Source organism: Balaenoptera borealis, assembly GCF_965194805.1.
Source record: "Balaenoptera borealis genome assembly, chromosome: 7".
In the NCBI taxonomy this organism is placed as follows: Eukaryota; Metazoa; Chordata; class Mammalia; order Artiodactyla; family Balaenopteridae; genus Balaenoptera; species Balaenoptera borealis.
The window spans coordinates 13791113-13813161 of NC_138864.1; the positions used below are offsets into that span (position 1 = coordinate 13791113).

The following is a 22049-nucleotide window of genomic DNA, read 5'->3' on the forward strand; positions in this document are numbered from 1 at the left end:
TGGCTTTCTTACTGTTGAATTTTGAAAGTTCTTTCTGTATTCTGTACATAAGTCCTTTGTTAGTTATGTGATTCATAAATATTTTCTCCCAGTGTGTAGATTATCTTTTCATTCTCTTACCAGTGTATTTTTCAAAGCAGATATTTTAATTTTTGCTACGTCTGCTTTACCAGTTTACCAGCTTTTTTTCTCAGCCATTCAAAATAGCTGTTATGAAGAAATTCAACAAGCTACAAGAAAACTCAGAAGACAGTTCAATGAACTCAAGAATAAAATTAATGAATAAAATTAATGAAATTACTATAGAGATTGAAAGTATAAAAAAGGACCAAACAGAAATTCTGAGGCTGAAGAATTCAATGAATGAGATATAAAAATCAGAGCTGAAATAAATGATATAGAGACCAGAAAAACAATAGAAAGGATTAACAAAACTGAGAGCTGTTTTTAAAAAAAATAAAATAAAATTGACAAACTTTTAGCTAAACTAACTATGAAAGAAAGACTCAAATAAAAAAATTATAAGAGAAAGAGTAGACATTATAATTGATACTGCAGAAAAAAATTAGATAAGAGATTACCATGAACAATAATTGACAACAAATTAGATAACCCGGAAGAAATTAATAAATTTCCTGAAACATGATTTACCAAACTGAATCAGGAAGAAATAGAAAATCAGGCCAATAATGACAAAAGGAATTGAATCAGGAATCAACCTCTCAATATAGGAGGAGCAGACTCCCCAGGAGCTGACAGCTTCCCTGACAAATTCTATTTACTAAACACTTAAAGAATTGATGCCAGGGACTTCCCTGATGGTGCAGTGCTTAAGAATCCGCCTGCCAATGCAGGGGACACAGGTTTGAGCCCTGTCCAGGAAGATCCCACATGCCATGAAGCAACTAAGCATGTGCTGTGCGCCACAACTACTGAGCCTGCGCTGTAGAGCCTATGCTCCACAACAGAGAGAAGCCACCCCAATGAGAAGCCCGTGCACTGCAATGAAGAGTAGCCCCTGCTCACTGCGACTAGAGAAAGCCCACGTGCAGCAATGAAGACCCAATGCAGCCAAAAATAAAAATAAATAAAATTTATTTTAAAAAAGAAAAAAGAATTGATGCCAATCTTCAAACTCTTCCAAGAGATTGTGAGGAAGGAAGACTTCCAAACTCATTCTGTGAGGCCAGCATTACCCTTATACCAAAGCCATTTAGCACAACAGATGAAAAGGAAACTATATACCAAAACCATTTAGCACAACAGATGAAAAGGAAACTATAGACCAAGAGATTAAAAGTGTTGGCGAGGATGTGGAGAAAAGGAAGCACTTGTACATGTGGTGGGAATATACATTGGTTCAGACACTATGAAAAACAATATGAAAGTTCCTGAAAAAATTGAAAAATAGATTTATCATATGATCCAGCTGTACCACTTCTGGGTATATACCCCCTCAAAATGAAAACAGGATATTGAAGAGATATATACAATCCTATGTATATTTATCACAATAGTAAAGCTATGGAAGCAATCTAAGTGCCTATAAATTGCTGAATGGATAAAGAAATTGAGATATGCATTTATTTATTTATTTATTTTACATTGGGCCATTTGCAACAGCATGGATAAGCCTTGTTGCAAGTGAGATAAGTCAGAAAGACAAATACTGCATGATATCACTCGTATGTGAATTCTAAAAAAACCAAACTCATAGAAAGAGTAAAATTGTGGTTGCAAGGGGGATGGGATGGGATAGGCCATATATTTAAGGGTACAAATTTGCGACAAGTAACAAAAAAGTCCTAGAGATCTAGAGCAAGGTATAATGAATCTAGACAATAGAGAATAATCATCAACACTTTTACAGCATCTTTTCTGAACACCAGTTTTTTATTTTAAAAGTCTTTTTATTGGGGTATAATTGGCATATAGCATTATATTAGTTTCAAGTGGACAGCATAGTTATTCAATATTTGTATACATTGGAAGATGACCACCATGTTAAGCCTTAGTTACCACACATCACCATACATAGTTACAACTTTTTTTTTTTTAAAGACAGTATCGGATTCATTTTTTTTTTTTTATAGCTATTTTATTTATTTTTGGCTGTGTTGGGTCTTCGGTTCGTGCGAGGGCTTTCTCTAGTTGCGGCAAGTGGGGGCCACTCTTCATCGCGGTGCGCGGGCCTTTCACTATCGCGGCCCCTCCCGTTGTGGGGCACAGGCTCCAGACGCGCAGGCTCAGTAGTTGTGGCTCACGGGCCCAGCTGCTCCGTGGCATGTGGGATCTTCCCAGACCAGGGCTCGAACCCGTGTCCCCTGCATTAGCAGGCAGATTCTCAACCACTGCGCCACCAGGGAAGCCCCCATAGTTACAACTTTTAAATATGTTTTATATATTTTGGACATTAACCCCATATCAGATATGATTTGCAAATATTTTCTTCAGTAGGTCACCTTTTCATTTTTTGATGATTTCCTTTGCTGTGTAGAAAATTTTAGTCTGAAGTAGTCCCACTTGTATATTTTTGCTTTTGTTGCCTTTGCTTTTGGAGTCAGATCCAAAATTTCATGGCCAAGACTGATGTCAGGAAGCTTACCACCTATGTTTTCTTCAAAAATTTTTATGGTTTCAGGTCTTGCATTCAACTCTTTAATCCATTTTGAGTTGATTTTTGTGTACGGTGTAAATTAGTGGTCTGGTTTCATTCTTTACGTGTAGCTATTCAGTTTTCCCAGCACCATTTATTGAAGACGCTTTCCTTTCCCCATTGTATATTCCTGGCTTCTTTGTCATGAATTAATTGACCATATATGTATGGGTTTATTTCTGGGCTCTCTATTCTGTTCAGTTGATCTATGTTTCTGTTTTTAATGTGAGTACCATACTGTTTTGATTACTATAGCTTTGTAATATAGTTTGAAATCAGGGAGCATGAGGCCTCCAGTTTTGTTCTTCTTTCTCAAAGTTGCTTTGGCTCTTCTGGATATTTTCATATATGGCCTTTATTATGTTGAGGTATGTTCCATCTATACTTATTACTTCATTGAGAGTTTATATTATAAATGGATGTTGAATTTTGTCAAATGCTTTTTCGGCATCTATTGAGATGATGTTTTTTAAATCTTTCATTTTGTTAATTTGGTTAATACATTGATTGATTTGTGGATGTTGAAATATCCTTGCATGCCTGGAATAAATCCACTTGATCATGGTGTGTGATCCTTTTAATTGTTGAATTTGCCTTGCTAATATTTTGTTGAGGAATTCTGCGTATATGTTTATCAGGGATATTGGCCTGTAAGTTTCTTTTCTTGTGGTGTCCTTGTTTGGTTTTGGTATCTGGGTACTGCTGGTTTCATAAACTGAGTTTGGAAGCATTCCCTCCTCTTCAGTTTTTTGAAAGCATTTGAGAAAGCATTTGATATTAATTCTTCTTTGAATGTTTGTTAGAATTCACCAGTGAAGCCATCTGGTCCTGGACTTTTGTTTGTTGGGAAGTTTTTTGTTTCTGATTCAATTCCCTTACTACTAATTGGTATATTCCGATTTTCTGTTTATTCATGATTCAGTCCTAGAAGGTTGTATGTTTCTAGAAATTTCTCCATTTCTTCTAGGTTGTCCAATTTGTTGGCATATAATTGTTCGTAGTAATCTCTTATAATCCCTTGTATTTCTGTCATATCAATTATAATGTCTCCTCTTTAATTTCTGATTTTATTTATTTGAGCCCCTCCCCGTCTCTTTCTTGGTGAATCTAGCTAAAGGTTTGTCAATTTTGTTAATCTTTTCAAAGAACCAGCTCTTAGTTAAAGGACCAGCTCTTAGTTACATCTTTTCAAAGAACCAGCTCTTAGTTACATCTTACCAGCTCTTAGATTTTTTTCTATCATCTTATTAGTCTTCATTTCATTTATCTCCGCTATGATCTTTGTTATTTCCTTTCTTCTAATAACTTTGGGCTTTGTTTGTTCTTCTTTTTCTAGTTCCTTGTGGTGTAAAGTTAGATTGTTTGAGATTTTTCTTGTTTCTTGAGTTAGGCATGTATTGCTATGAACTTTCCTTGTAGAACTGCTTTTGCTGCATCCCATAAATGTTGGTATGTTTTATTTCCATTTTTATTTGTCTCAAAGTATTCTTTGAATTCTCTTTTGGTTTCTTTGTTGACCCATTGGTTATTTGGTAACATGTTGTTTAACCTCGTATAGTTGTGAATTAGTTTTCTTCTTGTAATCAATTTCTAGTTTCATACCACTGTGGTCAAAAACAAATCTTGATATGATTTCAGTCTTCCTAAATTTATTAAATCTTGTTCTGTGGCCTAATATATGCTCTATCCTGGAGAATATTACATGTCCACCTGAGAAGAACATGCATTCTGCTGCTTTTGGATGGATTTTTTTCTATATATTTTTATATATTTATTAAGTCCATCTGACCTTATGTGTTTTTAAGCCTGGTGTTTTCACACTGATTTTCTGTCTGGATGATCTATCCATTGATGTAAGTGAGGTATTAAAGTCCCCTAGTATTAGTGTATTGCTATCTATTTCTCCCTTTATGTCTGGTAATATTTGCAAATGTTATATCCTCTTACTGTTATTGGCTCTTTTGTTATTATGTAATGACCTTCTTTGTTTCTTATTATAGTCTTTGTTTTAAAGTCTATTTTGTCTGATATAAGAATAGATGCCCCAGTTTTCTTTTGGTTTCCATTTGCATGAAACAGCTTTTTCAGTTCCTTCACTTTCAGTCTGTGTGTGTCTGTACATCTGAAGTGAGTCTCTTGTAGGCAGCCTATAGGTAGTTTTTTTTTTTTTTAATCTATTCAGCCACTCTCTGTCTTTTGATTGGAGGATTTAGTCCACTCACCTTTAACGTGATTATTGATAGATATGTACTTATTGTTATTTTGTTACTTGTTTTTAGACTGCTTTATAGTTTCTCTGTTTCTTTCACTTTCTCTTGCTCTCTTCCTTTGTAGTTTGATGACTTTCTATAGTGGTATACTTAGATTCCTTTCTCATTATATTTTGTGTATCTACTATTGGTTTTTGCATTGTGGTTACCATTAAGGTTACATATAATAACTTATATTTATAACAATGTATTTTAGGTTGATAACAACTTAAGTTCCAACAGATTCTAAAACTTAACATTTTTACTACCCCCACATTTTATATTTTTGATGTCACATTTTACATCTTTTTATCTTGTGAATCCCTTAACTAATTATTGTAGCTACAGTTATTTTTAGTGCCTTTTTTGCTTTAACCTTAATACTAGCTTTATATGTGATTAAGCCACCACCTTTACTGTATATCAGTGAGATTTATACTTTCATATGTTTTCTTGTTACTAATTATCTCCCCTTCTTTTCAGCTTAAAGAAGTCCCTTTAACATTCCTTGTAACACCAGTTTAGTGGTGATGAACTCTTTTTGCTTTTGTGTATCTGGAAGATCCTTTATCTCTTCTTCAATTTTGAATGACAACTTTGCCTGGGTAGAGTATTCTTGGTTGGAAGTTTTTATCTTTCAGCACTTTGACTATATCATGCCACTCCCTTCTGGCCTGCAATATTTCTGCTGAAAAATCTGCTGATAGCCTTATGGTGGTTCCCTTGTATATATCAAGTTATTTTTCTCTTGCTGCTTTTAAGATTCTCTCTTTAACTTTTGACATTTTAATTATAATAGGTGTTGGTGTGGATCTTTTGGAGTTTATCTTGTTTTGATGTCTCTGGGCTTGCTGGATCTGGAGGTCTGTTTCCTTCCCCAGGTTACAGAAGTTTTCAGCCATTATTTCTTAAAATAAGTTTTCTGCCCCATTTTCTCTCTCTTCTCCTTCTGGGACCCCTATACACATAAATGTTAGTCCATTTGATGTTGTCCTGTACATCCCTTAGGCTATCTTCACTTTTTTATATTCTTTTTTGCTCCTCTGATTAAATGAGTTCCACTGCCATGTCTTCGAGATCACTAATCATTTCTTTGGCTAGCAAACTAGATGATTTTGCTGTTGAACCCCTCTGGAATATTTTTTTTAGTTCAGTTATTATATCCTTTAGCTCTGTGACTTCTGTTTGGTACTTTCTTATATTATTGCTCTGGTTGTTGAAGTTCTCACCTGTTTCATCCTTTCAACTCCCAAGTTCAGTGAGCATCTTTATGACCATTACTTTGAACTCTTTATCAGGTAAATTGCTTATCTTCATTTCATTAAGGTTTTTTCCCCTGAGGTTTTGTTTTGTTCTTTCATTTGGAATGTGTGCTTCTGTTCCCTCATTTTGCTTGACCCTCTTTGTTTGTTGCTATGTATTAGATGAAACAGCTATCTCTTCTAATCTTAAAGGAGTGTTCTTGTATAGGAGATAAACTTTATTGTTCAAACTTGCCCTAGCTCTTCATTGTCTCACAAATCTTTGTGATTGTCCAAGCAGGCTATTTTATTTTTAAGAGCTTCCAGTAGCTGAGGGTGTGCCAAGACCTGTCAGTGCCCCAGAGGGAGAGATCTCAGTCTGCACCTAGTTTTAGGCTGATTGGAATCCAGACCCTCAGGCAGCAACTTCTAAAGTATGCAAATAAATACAGTCTTGTGAGACTGTAATAGTAAACTCTGGCCTTGGACCAAGTGATCTAAATGTGCCCCCTGGGTGACAGTTGCAAAATCTGGGGCTCCAGACAAATGTATAACCTCTTTTCTGGGAGATACCAGAAAGCTATAGCAAAGCAGAGGGTGAGTACAAAGATAGCATCCCCTGGCTTATGTTCCCTGAGAGCACCTTCGTAGCCTCTAGATGTGTGGTAAACCCAAAGCCTGTCCTGCAGGCTGAAGCTCCAGGACAAGTAAATAGGCCTCTCAGGGGTGTGTTTTAGTCTGCTGTCTGTGTAGACCCTGGGGGTGGTAGTCTGCTAAGAATTATGTCTCCTTTTGTTACAGTTCTGTGGGACCCAGGAACAGAAGTCCCCCTGGCCTCCAAACCCAAACACACAAGAGCTGTCCCCTGGGCTGCAGCTACAAAAACTGGGGCACAAGACATTAAAAAAAAAAAAACCAAATAAACTGGGACACCAGAATGTCTAAAATCTCCCCTCTGGGAGATACTGGCACCGTGGAGTATTGCAAAGGGAGATTGTGGAGATGGCATTCACCAAGGAAAAAAGAAAGAAAAAACAAAGATGAGATCCACTGGTTTTAGCAAGACAGAGAGAGAGCACAAAGATGGCACCCTCAGGTTGGGGGGTAAGATGGCACCCACTGAGAAAAAAAGTGGTGCCCACCACCTGCAGGCTTTAGCAAGGTAGAGGGAGAGCAGGAAAATGGCACTCACCAGTGCCTCCACTCCAAGAGAGTCTCCCAACAGGCCCCTGCCCCTCCAGTGGACACTTTAAGATTAACAAATGAAAAAACAAATAAATGGAAAGGTATCTTATGTTCATGGATTGGAATAATTAATATTATTAAAATGTCAATACTACTACAAGCCACCTATAGAGTCAATGCAATTCCTATCAAGATTCCAATGACATTTTTTTTTATAGAAATAGATAAACTGTCCTAGGGAATTCCCTGGCAGTCCAGTGGTTAGGACTTGGTGTTTTCCCTGCTGTGGCCTGGGTTCAATCCCTTGTCAGGCAACTAAGATCCCACAAGCTGTGTGGCACAGCCAAAAAAAAAAAGAAAAAGAAAAACTGTCCTAAAATTTATATGGAACCAAAAAGACCCAAATAGCCAAATAAATCCTGAGAAAGAAGAACAAAACAGGAGGCATCATACTTCCTGATATCAAGCTATACTATAAAGCTATAGGCATCAAAACAATATGGTACTGGCATAAAAAACAGGCAAATAGACCAATAGAACATAACTGAGAGCCCAGAAATAAACCCAAGCATATACAGTGAACTAATAATTGACAAGGGGGCCAAGAATACTCAATGGAGAAAAGACAGTCTTTTCAATAAATGGTGTTGGGAATATTGAATATTCACATGTAAAAGAGTGAAACGACTCTTAACACTATTCACAAAAAATTAACTTGAAATGATTAAAGACTTAAATGTGAATCCTGAAGCCATGAAACTCCTAGAAGAAAACAGGAAAAAAACTCCTTGACATGGCTTTTGGTAATGATATTTTGGAAATCACATCTCAATCATAAGCAACAAAATAAAAAATAAACAAGTGAGACTACATCAAACCAAAAAGCTTCTGTTCAGGAAAAGAAACCATAAACAAAACTGGGGACAACTTACTGAATGGGGGAAATTATTTGCAAAAGATATATCTGATAAGGGATTAATAACCAAAATATATAAAGAGCTCATAGAACTCAATAGCAAAAATTAAAATTCAAAAAGTAATAATCCAATTTATTTATGTATTTTATTTAGCATCTTTATTGGAGTATAATTGCTTTACAATGCTGTGTTAGTTTCTGCTGCATAACAAAGTGATTCAGCTATGTGCATACATATATCCCCATATCCCCTCCCTCTTGCATCTCCCTCCCACCCTCCCTATCCCACCCCTCTAGGTGGTCACAAAGCACTGGGCTGATCTCCCTGTGCTGTGTAGCTGCTTCCCACTAGCTATCTATTTTACATTTGGTAGTGTATATATGTCCATGCCACTCTCTCACTTTGTCACAGCTTACCTTCCCCCATCCCCGTGTCCTCAAGTCCATTTTCTACGTCTGCGTCTTTATTCCTGTCCTGCCCCTAGGTTCATTAGAACCAATTTTTTTTTTTTAGAGTCCATATATATGTGTTAGCATATGGTATTTGTTTTTCTTTTTCTGACTTACTTCACTTTGTATGACAGACTCTAGGTCCATCCACCTCACTATGAATAACTCAATTTCATTTCTTTTTATGGCTGAGTAATATTCCATTGTATGTATGTGCCACATCTTCTTTATCCATTCACCTGTCGATGGACACTTAGGTTGCTTCCATGTCCTGGCTATTGTAAATAGTGCTGCAATGAACATTGTGGTACATGGCTCTTTTTGAATTATGGTTTTCTTAGGGTATATGCCCAGTAATGGGATTGCTGGGTCATATGGTAGTTCTATTTTTAATTCTTTTTATTTTTAATTATTTTTTTATTTTTAGTTTTTTAAGGAACCTCCATACTGTTCTCCATAGTGGCTGTATCCATTTACATTCCCACCAACAGTGCAAGAGGGTTCCCTTTTCTCCACACCCTCTCCAGCATTTATTGTTTGTACATTTTTGGATGATGGCCATTGTGACCAGCGTGAGGTCTCATTGTAGTTTTGATTTGCATTTCTCTAATGTTTAGTGATGTTGAGCATCCTTTCATGTGTTTGTTGGCAGTCTGTATATCTTCTCTGGAGAAATGTCTATTTAGGTCTTCTGCCCATTTTTGGATTGAGTTGTTTGTTTATTTGATATTGAGCTGCATGAGCTGCTTGTATATTTTGGAGACTAACCCTTTGTCAGTTGCTTCGTTTGCAAATATTTTCTCCCATTCTGAGGGTTGTCTTTTTAGTAATCCAATTTAAAATTGGGCAAAGGACCAGAATAGACATTTATGATTTATGTCTATCATTCCCTTTCACAGAACCATAAAATTTCAGGGTTAGAAGAAGACCTGATTAGTAGGTAATTTCTACTCAAGCTTCACTTCCCCACTCTAACCCTCTCTCACGTGAATTCATTGTCTTCTCTTTTCTACTATATGCACCCAGGTGGTAAGCAACAAATAACAATGGTTGCAGTTTTCTTTAATTTGGCTGATCTTTCATCAATTTACATGGAAAAATAAGTCTTTTAGTAGGCCCCAAGTCATACTTTTGTTAAATGGTTGCCTATATTATAAATTAATGTAATACAGTTTTTCTTTAAAAACAGCTAACTCTTAGAGCATAGCTTGTAAACCCAGGCTTGCCTGGGGTGTTGAGAGCCCGCCAAAGGGATAATTGCAAACAGATGTCAGATGTAGGGAACCAGATTTTTAAGTTCTTAACCATTGACTCTCCAAAATTTGAATAGTTCTTTTTTTTTTCGGTGCACATATATTTCGTGCAGGAAAAAAACTTAATTTTTTTAGCTTAATGAATTAAAGAAGTAGTATTAATGTATATTATTCCTCAAATTCATAGTGAGTAAAATTATTTTGTTCAAGTGTCCTCCGTAGTAACTTTGCTTTTTCTTTAGACATAACTATTCCAGGCAATTGATTAGTTTTCAAAATGATATAAGATAAAGAAGATTGGGGGATAAAAGTTTTGAATAAAATGTCTAAAGTGAAAATGGAAATCTCTTTCTTATGAGTGTTCTTAAAAACTTCTCTACAGGCATTGCAGAATAGGTATAACTTCCATTCACTGGTATGAGACTGTTCTCCACACAGCAAGCAAGTAGTGTTCTTAGAAATATCGTTATTACTAGGGTTCTTAAACACTTCTGTATATTTATTACAGAATAGGTATAATGTCTAATCACAGATATAACACTATTCTCAATGAAACAAGTAAGTACTGTTCTTGGAAAAATCTTTATAACTAGTGTGCTAAACACTTCTCTACATGCATTACAAAATGGGTATAAAAAAGAAGGAAATCTTTGCCATCTGTTGTCAATATTGATGGGCCTTGAAGACATTATGCTAAGTGAAATAAGTCAGACAAAGAAAGACAAATACCTTATCTCACTTATATGTGGGATTTAACAAACAAACAAACAAATAAACAAACAAACCCAGGTTCATAGGTACAAGGAGCAGATTGGTGGTTGCCAAAGGCAGGGGGTGGGAGGAGAAATTGGTGATGGGGGTCGAAAGGTACAACCTTCCAGTTGTAAAATAAACAAATACTGGGGATGTAATGTACAGCATGGTGATTATAGTTAACAATACTGTATTGTATATTTGAAAGTTGCTAAGAGTAGATCTTAAAAGTTCTCATAAGAAAAAAATTGAAACTATGTGTGGCAATGGATGTTAACTAGAGTTGTGATCATTTCACAATATATATACAAATATCAAATAATTATGTTGTACAACTGGAACTAATATAATGTTATCTGTCAATTAAAAATGATTTTAAAATGGGTATAACTTTCATTCAGTGATAACAACACTGTTTGCAATGCAAGCTGCAAGTACTTTTTAAAGAAACATCTTTATTAAAAGTGTACTTAAACACTTCTGTACATGTTTAGAGTGGGTAAAACTGGTATAACACTGTACTCAATGTGGCAAACAAGGTGCATTCTTAGAAAATCTTTATTACAAGTTTTCCTAAACATATGAGTACATGCATTACAAAATACGTATAACTTCCATTCACTGATATGAAACTGTTCTCAACACAGCAAGTACAAAGAGTTCTAGAAAAATCTTTGTAATTAGGGATTTAAAAAAAATATTTTTATTGAACTATAGTTGATTTACAATATTGTGATAGTTTCAGGTGTACAGCAAAGTGATTCAGATATTCATATTCTTCTATATATATATATTATTTTTCACACTTTACCTCTTTTTATCTTGTGAATTCCTTAACTAATTATTGCAGTTATGGTTATTTTTACTGCTTTTTGGTTTTAACCTTAATACTAGCTTTATATGTGATTTAACCACCACCTTTACTTTTTTTTATTAAACTACAGTTGATTTACAATATTGTGTAGTTTCAGGTGTACAGCAAAGTGATTCAGATATACATATTCTACATATATATTCTTTTTCACACTTTATATCTTTTTATCTTGTGAATTCCTTAACTGATTATTGTAGTTATGGTTATTTTTACTGCTTTTTTGTTTTAATCTTAATACTAGATTTATATGTGATTAAATCACCACCTTTACTGTATATTTACCTTTACCAGTGAGATTTATACTTTCATATAAAAAACTTTTATCTGAAAATTCTTTTTCAGATTATTTTCCAATGTAGGTTATTACAAGATACTGAATATAGTTTCCTGTGCTATACGGTAGGTCCTTGTTGGTTATCTATTTTATTTTATTTTATTTAAAAAATTTTTTTGGCCGTGCCACGTGGCATGCGAGATCTTGGTTCCCTGACCAGGGGTCAAACCCATGCCCCCTGCATTGGAAGCACGGAGTCTTAACCACTGGACCGCCAGGGAAGTCCCCTATTTTATATATAGTAGTGTGTATCTGTTAATCCCATATTCCTAATTTATCCCTCCCCACCTTCTCCTTTGATAACCATAGTTTGTTTTCTATGTCTGTGAGTCTGTTTCTGTTTTGTAAGTTCATTTGTACTATTTTTTAGATTCCACATATGAGATATCCTATAATGTTTGTATTTCTTTGACTTCAGTTAGTATGATAATCTCTAGGCCCATCCATGTTGCTGCAAATGGCATTATTTCATTCTTTTTTATGGCTAATATTCCATTGTATACATACCACATTTTCTTTCTTTTCTTTCTTCTTTTTTTAATAGGATTGTTGTGAGGTTTAATGAGTTAATATAGGTAAAGCTCTTAAAACTCCCTGGCACACAAATGCTCAATCTGTTGATGAACATTTAGGTTGCTTCCATGTCTTGGCTATTGTAAATAGTGCTGCAATGAACATGGGGTGCATGTATCTTTTTGAATTATGGTTTTCATCTTTTCTGGATGTATGCCCAGGAGTGGTATTGCTGGATCATATTTTTAGTTTTTTAAGGAACCTCCATACTGTTCTCCATAGTGGCTGCACCAGTTTACATTCCCCATCAACAGTGTAGGAAGGTTCCCTTTCTGCACACCCTCGCCAGCATTATAACTAATGATCTTAAATATTTGTCTCCATTCAGTGGCAGAACGAGTGCCACTTCCATACACAGAGATAACACTGTTCTTAGCACAGCAAGCAAGTAGAAGTTTTAGAAACATCTTTATTACATGTCCTTAAACACTTCTCTACATGCATTGCACTGTTGGGACCACTTTTATTCACTGATATAACCCTGTTCTCAATGCAGCAAGCAAATAGAAACAAGTTTATTACAAGCGTTCTTAAGCACTTCTGTACATGCCATGCAGAATAGTGTAAAGAAAAGAATGTCGCCGTCCATTCTAGTCCTACAAGGATCAAGCCATTAGCCAATGCAGTCACCCACTGACAGTGCACCTTGAGGGGAATTCAGGATGAGGAAAAACAGCAAACATTCTGTGCTTTGGATATACTGGCCCCTAGATAGTTAAGATGGCTATCTAAGGAAAAATTTCAGTGACCACAGATTCTTGCATCTTCCCATGCATAGAAAAGCACTAAAATTAACTCTAGATGTCTGTTCTTTTGATTAGCAGTAATCTTTTGATTTTCAACTACATGTTTTTTCTAGCAAAAAAATTCATATGTATCTGTTATCAAACTAGATTTATTTTGCCCAATGCACAGCAAGCCAAAATGCTGAGATGCAGAGATTTGCAGCAAAGAGAGGGTTTATTTGCAAGGCAGCCCCATGAGGAGGTGGGAGAACAAGTCTCAGATCCATCTCCCTGAAGGCGAGGGACTTGGATTATTTATGGGATAAAGAATAAAGCAACAGGGTAGTCTGAGGCAGGGGGAGTGTGGGGAAAGGTGATTGGAAAAGGTGTGGTAATCGTCATTCTGTGCAGGTGTAACCAAACTACAGGTCTCTGCACGTTCAAAACGGAGGCGCTTAGCACAATCTGAGGGTGGAGTTTTCAGCCCTCTGATTGCAAAAGGTCACTGAATGGACATGCGTGCTGCCCTATCCGGTCTTAACCAGCTCCGCGTGAAGTAGACAGAGCCGACGCCAAGTTTCTGGAAAACAACTCAGGCAAACATTTTATTGTTTAGGCTACATGGAAGACGTTGAAGTCTTGAACGACCTTGGTTAGTGAAGGCAGGTGAAATGGATTTGACTCCATACCCATGGTTTCATATCCTAGCTTCTCCCTTGCCTCTTTGGAGCAGTTCCGCAGAGCTATCTGAGAGGCTGTCTCCTGGGCTAAAAGGTCCCTGAATAAAACTTAATTCACAACTTCTATGTCGTGCGTTTTTCTTTCAGTCGACAATGGGCATATCCTCCATTCAATGATATAACAATGCTCTAAACACAGCAAGCTACTAGCATTCTTAGAAGTATCTTTATTACAAGTGTTTTTTTTTTTTAAACACTTCCTTGTATGCATTACAGAGTGCATATGACACTCATTTACTGGTATAACATGGTTCTCAATGCAAAGAGCAAGTAACGTTCTAAGGAACATCTTTATTACAAATGTTCTTAAACATGTCTACACATCCTTTGCAGAAATGGTAAATCTTCCATTAAATAATATAACTGTTTTGTGCTGGTCTCTGCCTATCAATAACCAGTGTTGAAGTTGGATCAGTCCTGTGGTTCTTATGACTACAAGATGCCATTCAGCAATAACCATCAGGAAACTTTGAAAAAAGGTACGGGTTTATTACTTATATGACCTGGAAATTACATGGCATGTCTGGAACCGCACAGCGAGGTCACAGATAGAGAGATAGCACACAGTCCTGGGGTACTGCTTTTATTGGGCTTGAGGGTGGAGGCCTAGGGTTTGGTGGGCTTACTATTGGTGAATTTAACATGTAAGAGTGGAAATTTAAAGCACAGGAGGAGAAAAAAGCAAGTGGCCCAAATGGTCAGTTATTGAAGTCAACCAAGATCTCTAAAACAAAGGAGCCTCAGTGTGGGGAGGAGGCCTGGCTCTGTATCTAGTGTGTGGCTGGCAACGTGTTTATTCAAGATGGCTATCTTGGAAGTGGATGCAACGTGTTTATTCAAGATGGCTCTCTTGGAAGTGGATGCCTCATCAATTTAAGCTTAAGTCAGCCACTTGCATTACAAAAAAGGGGAAAAAATGGTCAGGGTTTACACTACAATAACACAGATCAAGGCAGCAACAAATACCTTTCATACAAGTGTTTCTTAACACTTCTATATATGCACTGTATATTGGCTAAAACTTACAAGCACTGATATAGCACTGTTCTCAAAGCAGCAAGCAGGTACTGTTCTTACAAACATTTTTACTACATGATCTTACACACTTTACATGCATTGAAGAAAGGGTGCCACTTCCATTCACTTACATAGCACTGTTCTCAATGACGTACGTATTATTCTTAAAAAACATTTTTATTACAAAGGTCCTTTTTTTTAAATATTGGTTTTTATTATTAAATATCAAGCATATCAAAAATGTATGGAGAATGACCACCACTCAGCTTTAATAAACACAAACCTTCTCACATTTGATAATTTTTAATGAGGTAACAAATTACAGGTACAATTGAAGCTTCACCTGTATACATCTCAGCCCACTTTCCTCTTACCTCTTCGGAGGTAAACAAGCCAGACTTTGGTGTTTATCATTCTCATGCATGCTTTTATACTTTTAATATATGTATATACATCAAACTTTGTTTTGCATGTTCTAAAACTACTAAATCGTCTCACACAACACATATCAGTTGGCCATTTTTTTAATTCATTGTTTTTGATATGTAAAGTTAATATACATACCTTGTATTAATTCATTTTAACAGCCAAATGCTACCAACCACAATTTATTCATTCATTCTTCTAATGGATATTGGTTCCAGGCTTTTACAATTAAAAATGTTACTGCAGTGAACTTTCTGTACATGTCTCCTTGAGTACACATGTCAAGAATTCTTATAGAATATAATACCCAAAGACTGGGTATAAGCATCTTCCAATAAACTAGATGTTGCCAAACTGTTCTCTAAAGTAATAACATAAATTTCACTGCCACCAGCAAAGATGAGAGCCCACGTGAACCTCAGCAACACGTTTAAGTGTCGAGGTTGTTTTGTTTTGCTTTGTTTTCATATTTGCCCATCTGATGGCAGTGAAATGGTATCTCAGTGTTGTTTTAATGGGGAATTCTTTTATTACTAGTTAGATAAAGCACCTTGTCCTGTGAATGACTACTCAGGGATCCTCATCTATGAATTGTCCATTCATATCCTTTGATCATTCTCTTGATTTAAATGGAGACCTTGTCAGTTACATGATACGCAAACATAAGTTTGAATTTTAGTGTACACAAATTATCAATCTTTCCTTTTTGTGCTTTATGTCTACTCCAGTGTCATAGTCTTTGCTTTTCTACAGGTTTAAAAAAGTCTGCGAAGTATAATTTAGCCAAAACAATTGAGAATATTTCAACATTAAATATAAAGCAAAAAAAAAAAAACAACTTTAATCATACCTGAGTGGTATGTGCAATTTAAATCAATGAAAAATATCCAATAAAATGTACATAATAAAAGATTTCCTATTAAATATTAGTAAGCTTTTATATATCTATTCCTCATATACACAGATTGTTTTGGCAGCCATTCTTCATTGCCTCTTAAAGGATCAAGCATCATAATCAGATATTAAGTAGTCTCATTGGTATCCAGATAGTTTATATATCAGAGTCAAAATTTAAGTCCCAGTTATTCCATATAAATGTCTTGCTGAAATGCCATTAAAATGGTTGTTATTTTCCAGGGATTCAAAGAAAAATTCTATGGAAATTTTCATTAACTTCAAGTATTTTTTGAGTATCTATTCTGGGCCAGGCATTATGGATAAGCAAGTTATCCTGCTTTCATGGAGTTTGCAATCTAGCAAAGAATCAAAGAATAATAGAAGAAAATATTTTACTCTTTTTTGTTGTTGTTGTTGCATCTTACATTTTTGCAAGTTGATTCTATAAACAATTTCTGGTGAGAAAAGTCAGTGTCCATCTTTAATTTGAAGAATCATCTACCTTCATGCATAAAACAAAAATGCTGTTATCTATTGTATATCCAAGACTTACACCTCCCAAGAGTTCCAGGCTGGGAAAGAAGTGAGACTCCAATCTAGTCTCCTGAAGTTTCATTTCTCTGGTATCAAATGAATCCAGCTTCTATCTATGAATCAAGTTGAACTATAGGATTTATTAACTAGCTGGCATCATCTCTTTATGATCTCATCAGCCTTTAACCATTCCTACTGAGAATGTCCAAATCCAAGCCCCCTTGATTTTTAGGGGTCTGCAGCAGATGTTATAGAGGCTTTCACAGTGCTGCTTCTGGAGTGGCACACATGGTGCTGAAGACCTAGGCCTTCCTTCCTCAGTGGATTCCATCTTCAACCAGCCCACCACCAAAACAGAAAGAGGGTATTACAAGGGTTCTTGAACAACACTCTATACATGCTTGGCAGAACGGCTACAACTTCCATCAGTGATGTAACCCTGCTCTCAATGTAACAAGTAGGTAGCGTTATTAGAAATCTCTTTATTTCAAGTGTTCTTAAAAATTCTGTACATGCCTTACAGAATGGGTGCTACCCTTTCTCTGATAAAACCATGTTCTCAATGCAGCGTGCAAGTAGTGTTCTTTGAAACACCTTTTGTTTTTAAATATTTATTTATTTAGCTGTGCTGGGTCTTAGTTGCGGCGCATGGGCTCTTAGTTGCGGGATGTGGGATCTAGTTCCCTGACCAGGGATCAAACCCAGGCCCCCGGCATTGGGAATGCAGAATCTTAACCACTGGACCACCAGGGAAATCCCTATTTTTATATTTTAAAAGTTTTATTGAATTATAGTTGATTTACAATATTGTGTTAGTTTCTGGTATACAGCAAAGTGATTCAGATATATATATTTATATATATATATATATATATATTCTTTTTCATATTCTTTTCCATTATGGTTTGTCACAGGATATCGAATATAGTTCCCTGTGCTATACAGGAGGACCTTGATGTTTATCCATCCTGTATACAATAGTTTGCATCTGCTAATCCCAAACTCCCAATCCATCCCTCCCCCCGACCTTGGCAACTACAAGTCTGTTCTCTATGTCTGTGAGCCTGTTTCTGTGAAACACCTTTATTACAAGTGTTCATAAACACTAATCTACAATGCATTGCAGAATATGTGTCTCTTTCATTCACTGATAAAACTCTCTTGTCAAGGCAACGAGCAAGTAGTGTTCTTTGAAACATCTCTTGTACAAGTGTTTTAAAACGTTTTTACATGCTTTCCAAACAAGTATAACTTCCATTAAATGATATAATACTGTTCTCAACACAGCAAGCAAGTATATACCATTCTTAGAAACATGTTTATTACAAGTGTTCTTAAACATGTCTATACGTTCTTTGCAGAATGCGTATAACTTCCATTAAATGACTATCACTTTTCTCAATGCAATAGCATTCTTAGACATATCTATATTACAAGTTTTCTTAAACACTTCTCTACATGATTTACAGATGCTTATAACTTCCAGTCAATGATATAACACTATTCTAAATGCAGCAAACAAGTAGCATTCTCTGAAACATCTTTGTAACAAGTGTCTTGAAACAGTTCTCCAAACGCATTGCAGATGGGTGCCACTTCCATTCACTTGTAAACAAAGAACACACAGTGTTTTCACTCACCACCCAATTCTACAAGGACTAGTTATAACCCACTGCAGTTGCTGACCGACAGTGCACTCCGAGAGGAAATTAAGACAATCACAGGATTCTCTGTGCTTTGGACAAGCAGACCCCTTAGATAGTTAGATCCCAGGAAGAATTTTAACGAACCCAGATTCTTTGCATCTTCCCAAACATAGAAAAGTACTAAGATCATTCACTTGAGATGTCTGTTCTTTGTGACTAGCAGTAATCTTTTACCAAGATGTATGCTAGGCTCTAAGCATTCCCTAGCCCAAAATCATACATAAACTAGCTTCCCTCCGTACCTCTTCAGAACAGTTCCCCCAAAGCTACTGAGAGGCTGTCTCCTGGGCTATTGTCCCCAATAAGCTCCCTGGATAGAACTTAAACTCACAACTCTTTTTAAAAAATTTATTTATTTATTTATTTTTGGCTGTGTTGTGTCTTCGTTGCTGTGCGCGGGCTTTCTCTAGTTGCAGCGAGCTGGGTCTACTCTTCCTTGCGGTGCGCGGGCTTCTTATTGTGGTGGCTTCTCATTGCAGTGGTTTCTCTTGTTGCGGAGTACGGGCTCTAGGCGCGTGGGCTTCACTAGTTGCAGCATACGGGTTCGGTAGTTGTGGTTCACGGGCTCTAGAACACAGGCTCAGTAGTTGTGGTGCACAGGCTTAGTTGTTCTGCGGCATGTGGGACCTTCCCAGACCAGGGCTCGAACCCGTGTCCCCTGCATTGGCAGGCAGATTCTTAACCCCTGAGCCACCAGGGAAGTCCCTAAACTCACAACTCTCACGTTGTGCCTTTTACTTTAAGTCGATGCACCGATAAAACAGTGTTGTAAGGCAGATGAAAGTAGGATTCTTAGAAACATCTTAATAGGTGTTCAGAAAGACTTCTGAACTACCTTTGAGAATGAGCATGATGTCTTTTCATTGGCAGTGCACTATTCTCAACACAGCATGCAGTGTGTTCTCAGAAACATCTTTGTAACAAGTGTTCCTATAAATTTCCATTCCTACCTTGTGGAATGTGTACAGCATTCATTTCCTTTTTTTTTTTTCAGTTGAAATTAATTAATTAATTTTTATTGAAGTATAGTTGATTTACAGTGTTGTGCTAATTTCTGCTGTATAGCAAAGTGACTCAGTTATACACATATATACATTCTTTTTTTAATAACATTCATTTCCTGATATGACACTTGTCAATAAAGAAGGCAAGTAGTGTTCTTAGAACAATCTTTCTAAAATTGTTCTTAAACAATTCTGTCCATGCCTTAATGAATGGGCATAACTTCAAATCACTGATGTAACACTGCTCTGAAGTCACCTACTGAGCGCTGTGTTTAGACATATCTTTTTTTAACATTTTTTTTATTGGAATATAATTGCTTTACAATGTTGTGTTGGTTTCTGCTGTACAATGAAGTGAATCAGCTGTATGTATACCTATATCCCCTCCCTCTTGGACCTCCCTCCCACCCCACCTCATCCCCCCCATCCCCCCCATCCCACCCATCCAAGTCATCACAGAACACTGAGCTGAGCTCTCTGCACTATACAGCAAGCTCCTACTAGCTGTCTATTTTACACATTTAGCTATCTAAATACACATAGTGTATTTATGTCAAACCTAATCTCCCAATTCACCCCATCCTCCCCTTCCTCCCCACCGTGTCCACATGTCCATTCTCTTCATCTGCGTCTCTATTCCTTCCCTGGAAATAGGTTCATCTATACCATTTTTCTAGATTTCACATGTATGCGTTAATATATGATATTTGTTTTTCTCTTTCTGGCTTACTTCACTCCATATGACAGTCTCTAGGTCCATCCACATCTCTACAAATGACCCAGTTTCATTCCTTTTTATGGCTGACTAATATTCCATTGTATATAGGTACCACATCTTCTTTATCCATTCATCTGTTGTTGGACATTTAGGTTGTTTCTGTATCCTGGCTGTTGTAAATAGTGCTGCAATGAACATTGGGGTACATGTGTCCTTTTGAGTTATCTTTATTACACGTATTTTTAAACACTTCTTGACATGCATTGTAGAAATGGTGCCACTTCCATTCACCGAAGAAGCACTGTTCTCAACTTGGCAAGCAAGTAGCGTTCTTAGAAACGCCTTTATTACAAGGGTTCTTAAACACCTATCCACATGCATTGCAAAACGAGTGCCCCTTCCCTCCACTGATGTATCACTTTTTTCAATGCAGAGTGTAACTAGCCTTTCACAGACAACCTTATTACAGTGTTTTAAACACTTCTGTACGTGCTTTATAGAATGGGTATAACCTTTGACCAACATAACACTGTTCTAAACACAGCCAACGAGCATTTCTAGAAATCCTTTTTGTTACAGTTGGTCTCAAACACTTCTCCACATGAATTGCCGAACGGGTGACGGCTCCTTTCTTTCACAGAACAATGGTCTTCTCAATGCAGCATCAAGTAGAGAAATATCTCATAATCAGTGTTCTTTCACTTCTCAACGTGTGCTGCAGAACGGGTGCCTCTTGCATTGACTGATATAATGCAGTTCTCTACGCAGCCAGCAAATAGCATTCACGATAACATCTGTTTACTTTATTATAGTTATTAAACACTTGTTTACATGATATTCAGAATAGGTATAAATTCCATTAAATGATATAATACTGTTCTCAACATAGCAAATAAGCAGTGTTACTAGACACAGCTTTATTACAAGTATGATTTTACATTTCTCTACACGCATTGCCAGAATGGTACCACTACCATTCACTTTTATAACACTCCTCAAGGCAGCATGCAAGTAGCTTTCTTTAAAAAACATCCATATTACAATGATCATAAACTATTTTCTAATGCACTGTAGAAGAGGTGCCATTTCCATTCACTTTTATAACACTATTCTCTTTCCAGCAAGCAAGCAGTGTTCTTAGAAACATCTGTATTACAAGTGGTTTTTTTGTTTGTTTGTTTTGTTTTGTTTTTGTATAGCTACCATTGCCTTACATGCTTTCACTTTCTAAAAAAATTGAAGTATAGTTGATTTACAATGTTGTGTTCGTTTCACGTGTACAGCAAAGTGATTCAGTTATACATACACATATATCTATTTTTTTTCAGATTGCTTTCCCTTATAGGTTATCGCAAAATATGGAGTATAGTTCCCTGTACTATACACTAGGTCCTTGTTGTTTATCTATTTTATATATAGTAGTACATATATGTTAATCCCAAACTTCTAAGTTATCCTTCCCCCTTTTCCCCTTTGGTAACCATAAGTTTGTTTTCTATGTCTATAGGTCTATTTCTGTTTTGTATATAAATTCATTTGTATCTTTTTTTTTTTTTAGATTCCACATGTAAGCGATATCATATGATATTTGTTTTTCCCTGTCTGACTTACTTCACTTAGTATGATACTCTCTAGGTCCATCCATGTTGCTGCAAATGACATTATTTCATTCTTTTTATGGCTGAGTAATATTCCATTGTATATATGTACCACATCTTCTTTATCCATTCATCTGTCAATGGACGTTTAGGTTGCTTCCATGTCTTGGCTATTGTAAAAAGTGCTGCAATGAACATTG

The 22049-nt window shown here is 36.3% G+C and overlaps 1 protein-coding gene across 1 annotated transcript in view; it reads left to right on the top strand.

The window, feature by feature from the left end:
* The window catches only part of COA1 (cytochrome c oxidase assembly factor 1), a 240344-nt gene that overhangs the window by 18678 nt on the left and 199617 nt on the right, over window positions 1–22049 (top strand). The window lies entirely within an intron of this gene.